General features: G+C 35.2%; 1 protein-coding gene across 4 annotated transcripts in view; it reads right to left on the reverse strand.

The window, feature by feature from the left end:
• The window catches only part of LOC135800171 (GTPase-activating Rap/Ran-GAP domain-like protein 3), a 47,633-nt gene that overhangs the window by 17,050 nt on the left and 18,114 nt on the right, over nucleotides 1-12,469 (reverse strand). For 2 of the 4 annotated variants that reach the window (XM_065313320.1, XM_065313317.1), the window contains exon 1: nucleotides 11,382-11,818. The exons of the other annotated variants lie outside the window; for them this stretch is intronic. The gene's annotated coding sequence lies outside the window, so the exon portion shown is untranslated. Of the gene's footprint in view, nucleotides 1-11,381; nucleotides 11,819-12,469 lie in introns of those variants that run through there. 4 annotated transcript variants of the gene reach the window in all.

The following is a 12,469-nucleotide window of genomic DNA, read 5'->3' on the forward strand; positions in this document are numbered from 1 at the left end:
TAAATAATAAACACAAGTTGATATCGTGCGCCTTTTCGACGCCGCCAGCAGCGATAAAACGCGCCTCGCAATATAAATTGATTGAGTTTCAATTAAATACCACTACAATAATCAATTTAAATAAAACACATTTTATCCAATTGCATTCGTTTTTAGTATTACTAGATTTTTTTGTCTTCATGTGTGTGAAATCATGTGTTAATATTATCTTTTGTCGGTTACATCACGAATCGTTTTCGTGATTGCGGTTTTGTGCATTTCATGCTCGAAAAAACAATTGGTTATCGCACTTGTGAAGGAGATTGACGCTGACGGATTGTATCGGGTTTGCAAAACGAAATGAAATATGAGGATAAAAAATGAGATTTGTTTCAAATTTCGAATTCCAGCCGGTTTTTCTTTTCTCGCAGGCGATTTTTTGCACGCACTTTACGAATAGTTAATGCATAATGCATTGAGTTATAGATTTTTGTGGATGATGTTGAATAATACATGTTGGGGATCACTTTTATCGAAAACTACCGCTGCCAAGGTGTAATATTTTCGATTTTTGCCATCGCCATATTAAAGAAATGTATTTTGAGGTTATAATTTGTAGATGGCGTTACTAGTCACGCTATAAACATTTTAAAATATAATTATACACTGTTTTCAAACAATTAATCATGGAAAACTGTTTCAACTATTAGCATTAAACCAACAGAAAAAGCTATACCTCTGACGTCATTAAAATAATGATTCATACGCGATGCCGTCACGCGATAGACTTTGCCACGTGCAAACGCCTCCTAACCTAAACCATTATGCATTAATCAAATTTACGCCACGCTCATATTTCCACCACAGTAATATATCCATGCGCAATTGAAATTGATCGTCAAACAGAAATTGATAAACATAAGCGCGTCCACTCATCAGCAATCTGCGTGCGAATGCACAAACGTACGTTTGACAGCCGAACAGTCGATACGCTTTGTGCAAACACGACAAAGGACGATATCCGAGGGTTGTTCGACTATGTCAACGCAAGATAACGGCCCCGAACCCGGGCATCTAATGTGTAATCAACGCGATTGTGATTACCGACTGAATTCGTTAGCAAACAGTGAAGAAACTATCAATTACACGCTCGTGACCGATGCGAGATTAGATAGGTGTCGCACGGACTGATTCATAAACTATTTTTAGCAGCAGTGTTGCCAATGTGACAATATGTGTCACCTGTGTGTGTATTTATAGGTTAGGTCACGTGTTGACAGAAATAATATTCTATGCGCAGGCATTATCGCATCAAGTTTCGAACAACTCTGTGTTGATTATAATTTCTTGTAATTAATTGTGATTGTATTGCGATTGTAATTATCTGCGGCGACACGAGGCGCGCCAACATGTCGGCCATTGTTGTCGACAGTGTTGCTGGCTGCTATCGTCGTTTCGCTGGTTTTCCGAGTGATGGCGGTGCGACGCCGCAATTGTTCGGTATAATTGCTCTGTCATTATAATTTAGTTAATTTCTCTTTCGCCCTGAATGCGAAAGAGTATTTTGGTTTGGATGGGATGAAAACAATTAATCATGGCGGTTGACTCAATTAACAATTTTCAATTGTTTGTCTCAAGATAATTTATTGTCTTATTTACTACTACGCATGCGCAGCATCAATTTATTTTAAATCAAGTGGAAAATACTGATGTGACATGATAAATGAAATCGAAAATCTGAATGCAACTGTGATTGTAATGAATTTGACGAATGTCGTGTTCGTCGCTCGTTTGGAGTGACTAATTGTTTGCTTTCAAACCGCCGCCGCTGCCGCCACGTGCCATGTGTGTTCAGTGATTGTTTATACAATTTGGAATGTTTCATATCGAATGTGTTTGGCTGATGCATATGGTACCACAATTATGTTTTATTGCAATTTGGTGTAATTTGTGCTTTGGTAATGCGTTGCAAGTTGCATACCACTGAAATTCAATACTGTCCCATGTGTGTTGATATGAAAGTTTGTAAATTGTTAATCATTCCCGGTGGATTAACGATCGGCCCCTGCAAATCGATTTCGCTTCTTGTGGGTAAATTAGGTACGATGTCCTGCACGTGACCACGACGCTTTGGAGTACGAACTCGCACATGACACACATTTAACCCTTCCTTCCGGTTGATGGCCGTCGTTTGTCGGAATTGTTTTGGCAATGGGCCATTGTTCTATTTTCTTTGCCATGGTTTAAGTTTTGTTGCCTTTTATGGCTTCAATCGTTCGAAATCAAGCAAAAGTTTACTTGCGGACGTTATTCCTATTAAAAAAAATCATTGCAAAACATTATTACCATTGCATTTCATGAATAAACATAATATTTTTACTTAGTAATATTTCTGTGATGTTTTATGGTAGATATACCTAACTAAAAAGCTGTTTTAAGTATTTATGACGCTGACCTTTTCGCCCCTGGTTCAATGAATGCGTGCGTACATTCCTCTTTTATTTATATACTCATATACTTACGCGTGAGTGGATGCGCCGGGCAGGCTTCATTCAAAACGCTCGAAAAGCCATTCAAGTAAAGCCCATGCTTCTAAATATGCTCTTGTTTGGTATAGCTATTTTAATATTATTTTTTATGTACTTCGAATATGCATATAAAAAAGCATGAAGAATGTACGAGATGAAAACACCTAAAGCTAGGATCAGCGAAGAATGCATTGTGCGAGTTGAAAAACGGCTTAAAATGAAGAGGAAAGTTATTAAATTTAATGGTAATCCATAATAACATATTATCATAAGTAAACTTTAAAATGAACTATAAAATTTTGATTGTATAATATCATCATAAACAAAATAAGTATTTTTTATTTCTTTTTTAATTTTGTTTATAATTTATAACTATTAATATTATTTTAATTTACGTGGGATAAATTTTAGTTGGAAACTATTAACTAGTTTATAATTTACACCAAGTTCTTCTTTTGTTGCCGGATCTGTAACCGGATGAAAATTAGTTCATCCATTCGGATGCAAATTTACAGTCGAATAAACTCAAAATCAAGGACAGAGTATAATGGATTGTAATAATTACATTATTCAATAGAGAGAGTTTAATTCAATTATGGATTATTCACACCAATGTTAAACGATTTCTATTTGAATAAAATTGATATTTCAGGCATTGAATTTTTGAAAACTGAAAATGTGATAAAAAAACATAAAAATCAATAAAAATGTACTGTAAATTAATTAACAATTCAATTTTTCATTTTTAACTGCATTTTCACACTGCTGTGCGTGTAAATAAATAATTCCGACTTCAATTACACATTTTTGCACGCCGAATGTTCGTGTGTTTTAATTATACGTGTAATGAAACCAAATCGAAATCAGAATGAACACAGAAATTAACTGCGAAGCGCGAACGAAACGCAAATTCCAATGCGTCGTGGCGTCAGGGGCGGTGTGCACGCATTAAATTGCTTTAATGCGTATAATGCTCGAATCACATTTAGCCGCGGCGCGCGTTATTATTTTATTATTACTGGCAGTGAGCGCGCAGCGAGGCTTTGTTGCTTCGCTGATTACAAGGGCGGCGCAGACGGACGGCGGAAAAGTGTCGGCGTTAATAGCATCCGAGCCCGGAGAGTTGCCGGCTACATTGTTATACATGTTGTGTTGTTGATCGTTTCGTTATTTACGCCGACAGAGTTGTTATTGATACCAACAGAATATCTAGGCGAAGCGGACTAAGTTTATGTATGAATCATTCACTTATACGCACACAGTACAAGCAACAAAGAGAAGTGGAACTAATAAATGTTTAATTAAAATCCAATTAGTAATGCAATGCTTTTATTAAGTAAATTAGTAGTTATTAATAAATTTAATATTTCTCAACGAGATTTAAAAAAAAAAATTAGGTTGTAATTACAAAACTTTAAATAATTGTCGATAAATTAAATATTTGTGTGCAATTAAGTGTAAAATGTGGACGTTTCACTTTAATTTCACTTAAGAATTCAATTAGCAGTAAAACTTGTTATGCTTAATGAAAACACATTGATATTTTTTACATTCACCTGTAACACCAAAGTTGATGTTAATTTTATTATTCACTTTATTGTTTTCCACCCAATATAGAATTATTTCTATGTAAAGTTAATGTCCTCAACAAATAACTTAGTAGTAAAGAACAAACTAACTTGCAGAGTGAGTATGCGTAACGTTTAAAGTGAATTGAGTTTATGTTTGGCGCCTCCACTAAAATTTGAAGCAATTTAGATGAAAATTTAATTATTTTGTTTTATACTTATCAAAATGTGGTTTAAAAAGTTTATAATTATTTTAGATTTATTTCTAAACGTGAATAAAATAAATACGACAGTGTTAGACGTAATCTTAATTGCGGAAAATGAAAAAGTTTTGAGTTCAACGCTTTCACTGAGACCGTCGGCACGCAAAAAGTTAACCAAGGGTTAGAATAAGGGTTAAAAAGCACAGGCGTGGCTTGGGAAGTTTGTTCGACCAGCGCAAAAACAAAGAATGATTAGATTCATTATCAAATGTGACATTTTCAGCGTTAAAAATGTTGGAAGTTTTAAAACCTTGTATAAATTTATCACAATTAGCGTATTTAAGACACAGGATGAAATAAAATAAAATGGTGTATATGAAGTTGCATACATTGTACAATTAGGTATTGATTTTGCGTTGAAATGAGGTTAAATTCACAAAAAAACGTTTTTTGCTTCTTTTGAAAACCGATAGTAAACAAACAATACCAACAGCACAGCTAAAACGTAAATATCCCCTGAGATCTCTAGGTGCAGTACAGTAACAAACACCTTTATTTACTTCAACGCGTACTTTATCCGTCACATCAGTGTCGTCTCCGTATCAAACTCTCTGTTGTATCAGAAAAGTAATATCTGTATAACAGCCAATATACCGCAACTCTCAGACGTGGATAGTAACAATACCACAGAATGAAAGGACAACATTGCTTAGCTTAGGTTGAGACGCTCAGCTCTTTACTTTCAGCTTAGTGTAGGCTACTCGTAGACGCTCAAGGTGCGAGTTCAATCTATCTAGCGACGATGTCGGCAACTCGGGAGACACGCAAGACGCAAGAGAAGAGTTGTCGGCGGTTGGCAGCCGGCTTTGCGTTTATTGCGAGATTGCGAACGTCGTTAAGCGCTCGCTTGCGGCTTTGAGCAAACAAACCGGAACACCTTGACGCCCCCGCGTGCTCGGATGCTCTTCTCTCGGAAGGAAGCAAACAAAAACGGCGAAAACAAGTGGTGAAAACAACGGAGGCAATCAGACCACTAGCAGAACTGTAGAGATTGTATTTAATATGCTATTATAGCTGTTGGGGTTTCTCAGAATTGTTACTTATTTAGTTCATATAAAAATTGATTTCTTTTTTTAATTCAATTGACGCAAGTAAAAAGCTACGGTTGGAAAAATTTTAAAAACCGAAGGTGCGAATGTAAGTTACTTTTTGCAAACTTTATTATTCCAATTAAATGTCAAGTTGTCAGTTGTACTTGAAATTAGTTGAAGTAAAACATTCATTAAGTGAAGCTGCAGAGAAAAATGCACTTGACAGAAGCTGTTAAAGCAGCAAAACTGTGAAAATTTAAAAAAACTTTAATTAAAATTCAACTCTTGAATAATTCGTGTTATAATTATAAATAATGTGGACATAACAAATGTTTTCATTAAATTTTCGTTTAAAACGTTGACAATCTTGATTATTGGTTACATTTTTTACTAATAAAAAATCATTCCATCATCAGGTATTCACAAAATAACAAATTGCATTTCCTGTAACGGAAGAGGATTCGATTTGTGAATAGCTGGAAGACGTACACTTGACCTTTGCATTTACTCGTACTTTGGAGTTTGAACTTGAACATTGAAAATTCAAGCGTAAAATGCTGCTCCTTTTACAGAGGTATAATAAATACATCAATGACTACATAAGAAAATTGTGCCAATTAGATGTTAAGTATAATAATAAAGCACATTAAATCAAAATTGTATAAATGACTATAATATTTATAAAAATATGTCATGTTGCAAATAAAATCAATAAAACTACAGACATAACCTTTAGATACGTTCTTGCAACGATAAAAGACAGCCAAGTAAAAATATTAAAATGATAGACAATCAATCATTCACAATAAGACAGTTCCAAGAATTTATACATAGAACACTAAATACGAAACTAATCACGATAAAATATGTTTTATTTCATTTTATTTAAAACCAGCTTTTGCCCGCGACTTCGGCCCGGTAGTGTTTACTACAAATGTAATTCGTTTTTACTCTCTTCTAGACATAGTTCTAGATGTAGTATGTGTCAATTCAATCAATAAGATTCGCAATTTTATTTTAAAGAAATTAATTATACAAAGAATTGCTAATAATGCGCTTCAGCGCGCCATATCGGATTCAACTATTTAACTATAACTATGGCATTTGTTCGAATTTTTCTTGACGTAAAACCCATCCTTGGACTTTAACGAACATTAAAAAAAAGAATTGGCCAAATTGGTCTAGGCGTTGTCGAGTTATGCGCTTTCCAACAGATTTTTGTATATTATTCATTTTTATATTATATTTAAATTTTATATAATTAATTAACCTTGTAACAATGCTACTTTTATTCTAGTTTTGTACTAAAACAAATTAATGCAACCTCAAGAATTGTATAAATACTTAAAACAAATTCAACAGTAAGTAAGAAAATTTATGAATGGAAATACGACGCAGAACAATGAATTATGCAATGTAAAGTTTCAAATGCAAATATTTCCACTTGGAAAAATTCCTACCACACCCACACACTCACAGTTATACCTACTTCACACGTAAAAATAACATATTTCTCTTACTTTGTTGACATTTGTTAATCTAAGTAATTACTAAGTTCACTATTGCAGTTTTGACGTACATCGGCTATTTTTATATGCGATATACCTTCATACAAGATTAATACACTTGATTAAATTATAATTAACGACGTGAATTTTTAATCTGATACGTGTGTGACAATGAAATTGCGTCATATCAAAGCAGCTTTATATTATACTCGTACACTTTGATACAAAGCTCGTTAGTAGGTATAATATCGTTCTTCGAAACTAAAAATAAGAATATTCTTTCCTAAAACGTGCAGTTGAATGAATTTTAAGTGTTATCATTCATTCAAATTGAATACGAATATATAAGAATCCATATTCAATGACATTTAGATGCTATTACAGCTATAAACCGATTCTATTCTATTACGCCAAGTTTTATACTCGTTTCGTGCATATTTCACACTGCGTTTCATTCAGGATTCTATCCTGCGGAGAGAATCTAGGTTGAAACACGTAGCATGTGAGATGTTATCGCTGAACGATAGGATCGTGTTCTATCGCCTTTGTTTAATATTTGCTTACGTTATGACAATGGCAAACTCAATAGCATCATTATACAGACAGATTTTGTAAATCATGCAATAATTGGGTTGCGCCTGAGAGTAGGCATTCCATTTTGCATTAGTTCTATTGTAAATTTTGGCAGATTGTATTATATGTGCTATTTATAACATAAAAATGAATCGCAAAATCTGTTTGTAAGTGCATAACTCAACAACGCCTAGACCAATTTGGCCAATTTTTTTTTAAAATGTTTGTTAAAGTTCAAGGATGGTTTCTACGGTGAGAAAAATTTGAATATTTGCCGGGTGACCCCTAAAGGCAGCTTTTTTCTATAGGATAAAAGTTGGCATTGAGATTCAATCATAGTTATAGTTAAATAGTTGAATCCAGATGGCGCGCTAAAGTGCACTATTAACAATTCTTTATATAATTAATTTCTTTAAAATAAAATTGCGAATCTTATTGATAGAATTGATACATACTATATCTAGAACAAGAAAGTAAAAACGAATTACATTTTTATTTAACAATACCAGGACGAAGTCACGGGCAAAAGCTAGTTTTGAATAAAATTCTATTTTAAATTGTGAACTTCCATGAAAAAGGAAATTTACGCCTGTAATATTTTAAAATGTTTTATTTTTAGCGCATATTTTCCAGTTCACACACAATATAAACCGATTTCATACTGGCATATTATTTTTATTATTGCACATGTGTTACTTTTGGAAAACATGTTTGTTACGTTTTCGTTTCTGCTTCTGATGTTTACTCTTCATCAAAGTAACGTGTTTGTATTGCTTTCGGTAACAACGCAAAACGTTTTAAGAATTTTTCCAAGTAGAATAAAAAAAATCGAATCGTACGTTTACACTGGTAAATATTATTACGGTTTTTATAGTTTGTGGTTTAACGCAGCATAGCAACAGAGATTAGACATGTGCGGTGATATTTGGTGGTGTACTCGTACTCATTTACAGTTTACATTTTACGATGCGTAGAGTGGTTTACATGCGGTTGCACACTTTATCCACTTTATGTGCGCTGCAAGTGTGTTTGCCTCATAAAATTGTTAATATTTTGAGCTGGTGTTGAACGCCAATCGCACTCGTTGATATGTTTGTAGCCAGATTAAATTACGATTTATTTCTGTATATTTATTCATTTGTGATGGTTTATTTGCTAATAATTGGTGTGGAAATGTCTAACCTTGCAATTTTGAAATTACAGGATTCGCATTGTATATAATATGAGATTAAAATTAGAATGATAAAATAAACGTGTGCGTTATACCGGATTTATCAAATTTCCAACATTTTGTAGCACGATAAACTTTTTGTGTGTCCGTAAAAAAAAAGGATGATTGGGGTCATTTGGGCTTTACTACTACTCAAACGTGAAAAAGCAGTTAAAAGTCAACGCGTGACAGCGATGCGACCACTCAATTCTGGTTTTCTTTGCAAAATGGAAAATTCATGTTCAGATTCAATTCAATAGTCAATATTTCAGTCGAAATGCAATTTGGGTTGCATACATCACGCTTTTACTTGTTTACTTGTCATTGTATTGTTTTATTTAGTGTTTTAAATCGTAAAACAATGAAAAACAATGTGAACAATCAATAGTACGGTTTTATATAAATCGTATGTTTTTTCTCTTAAATTCTGTTAGTACACAAAGTGTATCAGACCAAAGTTTGGAAGCAGCTAGATGTGAACTACCGAAATCATGTAATCTAGTTGCGTGGCCCCCCAAAGTACCCTAACGAACTCATGCGCCCTGTGCTTTTAGCTTGAACGAGCACATCCTATATGCATTCCTTGCTCAATTTCACTGTTCTATTTGGCAGAAGTCTGGTGCTTGTAATGCCACCCAGGACAGCTGTAATCAGAGTAATCGAATAAAAGTGCAGAAAAAGGCTCAAACCAAACATAGAGAGTCCAAAAAGAGTCACAAGCAAATTTAAACCTAAAATGACTTAAAAAAAAAACCAACCAATTTGTAGGTGTTTAGTAAATTTAATCTTGAATCGCATCTCAGACATTTCATGAAAGCCTCCATCACAACAGACTCCTGTAAATAGACTTGCTTCGTTTACTGCTTCAATTGCTTCCTGTTTCCTTTCAACGCCATGTCCAACACTCAACAATTCTCTGCGTAATTCGTACTCACCCGAAAGTGTTTGGTGCTCATCGTGTGCACCTACGATTTGACTTCCTTCATTTCCTTCCAACTACGCAATTCATTTCCACGTCACATTCACGACGTTCAATTGTATCCGAATAGTTTCTCCGAAGAAGTTTCTTTGAAGAAACTATTCGACAACTTCCAACCACTGTCAGTATTATGCGTCTTACAAAGACAAGGATAAATGTATAAACACGATTTGCTTCTGCATTATAGGATAACGAAAATTGCTTTGAGAGCAAGAGTGAGGAAACAGACTAGACAGAAAGGGTTTTACGTTGGTGTAAGGTAGACGTTATTACTAAAGGCCTGAAGGTTTAAGAGGTAGTTGTAGTTTTGTTGGGTTGTCGACCCAAGGATTTTGGATTCACGACGTGCAAATCCTCGGATACTCGATGGCATTTGACTATTAATTATTACGATTTGAGAGGCTGATAGTTGTGGTTTGAACCTCAAATCAAAGCTCCACACACACATCTCCATTCTAGAACCCTGTTTGAGTGTTTATATGTATTTATAGAAGAAGAAATCTCCATAAAAATGCTAATAACAAAAACTTTCACTTTTAAAAATCAGATGGCGTATACTCATCTGGTCTAAAACTTGTTAAAGGTTACTCCTGAAATTTTATAGCAATTTACACTCACTACACAGTTCATTGCTTTGCTTTTTATGTCTGGTAAATATTCTCTATTGTTACATGCGTCGTATATATTTTATTAGTATGTACCTTAACGACAGTGCATTGCCCGATCGTTACGTCGCGTCGGGTTGTTCTAGCCCTTCGACTTTCTGCCCAACCGCTGAACGCCACTAAACCGATTGCTAATGTCAACGTGATAAACGCTGTTTATCGCTAGGTTTACGAATTGCCTTGGGATTGCAACAGTGCAACAATGTCACAAGCTACCGAGTCATGAGTAATACATCAATTTCACGTGTACATTGAGTTGCCTACTGCAAAATGCACGACGCATTCAGTCGAAACACTTCGTAGAAAGTTTAAATTAAATATTTATAAGCCGAACTGGAAAACTAGTCAGTTGAGTGCATTTTCACCGCGCAAGCGTGTTAAGTTACAGACGAATAGGACACTGACACGAAAAGCGAACATGATAGTGAAGCTAAAACGCATGTTTTATTCTTTTACGTGATTATATCACTTACGTTCATGAATAATATTGCGTGCAGGTTAAAAATTAAAAATTTACGATTTCTACGACAAATTTAAATTAAAAAGTTATTAAAATAATTTACTCTATGAAAAACTCATTAGTGCGGCGTACAAAAGTCATGACCAATTAAAACTGACTAAACTAAACCGAGTGCTTGTGCAACATGTTGAATTGAGTTGAATCGTCGCCGGAAGCGACAAACACAAATGGCGCCGAGGGAAAATTATAAATTGCGGGGTGGTGGAAATTTTGCAATTGAACGTGAATTTCACATTTCACATCGGCGCTGGCCGCAACTTTGCACTCGAGCGTTTGGACCGTCGTTACCACTTTGCCTCCCCAGCACTCGACCACCGCCACACTCCGGGGGTGCTCTTGGCTGATCGTGGAGCACCGCCATCGCCATCCCCACAACCCACGCGCTTAGCATAGTTTAATTGCTGTTACATTTCGCGTTTTGCATTCCTGCCAACGATTACCAAATACCGCACACATTTAATTCTCGTTAAATATTTATGTAATGCACATGAAAATTCAATTTTTGTACGTTGCATTGGCATAGAATATAGTTTTCAATGTGAATATTTTTTTATTACCTTTTAGTTGTTGGAAAAATTCTGGACTAAGTGATTAATCACGCTTTATTGATTGTTTCCTGTGTGGAAAACAATTTCATCACGGATTAAATCCATCATCGACGGCTTTTGAGCCTTTTTTCTTTGCTTTCTTCCAACACCTCGGAGGATTTATAAATTTTCACCCCGACGATCACTTTGTGCACCAAATTTCTTTGTCTTTGATCACTCGATAGTTTTTGTTTACACTTTAATGACTCCGATAAATTTTTTGTAAAAGTCTTATTTTGGTAAATAGATTATTTATCAAATAAATATCATCGAATATTTGTATATTGGTACAATGTTTTGATTTAAAATTTATTGATTTCGGTTTTCGTTTGCGTTTTAATTTGCGTTACGTGTGAAAAGCGCGTTCGCGTCGTCGTCGGCGTGTAGTGCTGCCCGAATGCAGCGGCTCGAGGAGGTCGACTGAATCGGCGGCGGTCGAGCGCGTCCCTTTTACGCTACGCGAAACATTGCGCCGCGTATCCTTACGAACGTGCCGCCGTCGCCGCCGCCGCTGGTGCTGGGGGAGTACAACCAACTCTAGCGCGCCGGCCTGCTGTGGTGTTATCAGCCGGTGTGTGCCCGTACGGCCGTATCGGTGGCCCGCACGTTTTCACGTTTTGCATTCGTTGGAGAACGTGCGCGTTAAACGTGCAGTCTTGGCTGTCGCCGGCAGCTTCAAGCATTCATTCAATCTTTTAGTTCTTTGAATACAATACGTAATGTTGTTGAGTATCGTGCCTACACTATATGAATTTTTATGCGAAAATAAACAAAAATATGTTTTACCGCGTGTAAAACTGGTTGCATACTTGTGGGGTGTAATGTTTTGATATTTAATGAAATTTACACAAAGTTTTTAGTTCTAAAAATGTCAAAACTTTTTAAAACCTAAAAAACAAAATAGTTTACTTCCCACAATGCAATCTGGAAATAACCTATTTTAACGTTTAGTGGGGGGGATGTCAAAAGCATATTTTCTAATTTTCATACCGTGAATATATCGTCGAATATGGCAGTATTTAAAGCGTATTCAACTCAAAAAGCACCACTACCCCAGC

Source organism: Atheta coriaria, unplaced genomic scaffold, assembly GCF_025399875.1.
Source record: "Atheta coriaria isolate IRGN ID8LTWV9N9 unplaced genomic scaffold, Caltech_Dcor_3.1 hic_scaffold_10_pilon, whole genome shotgun sequence".
Classification (NCBI taxonomy): Eukaryota; Metazoa; Arthropoda; class Insecta; order Coleoptera; family Staphylinidae; genus Dalotia; species Dalotia coriaria.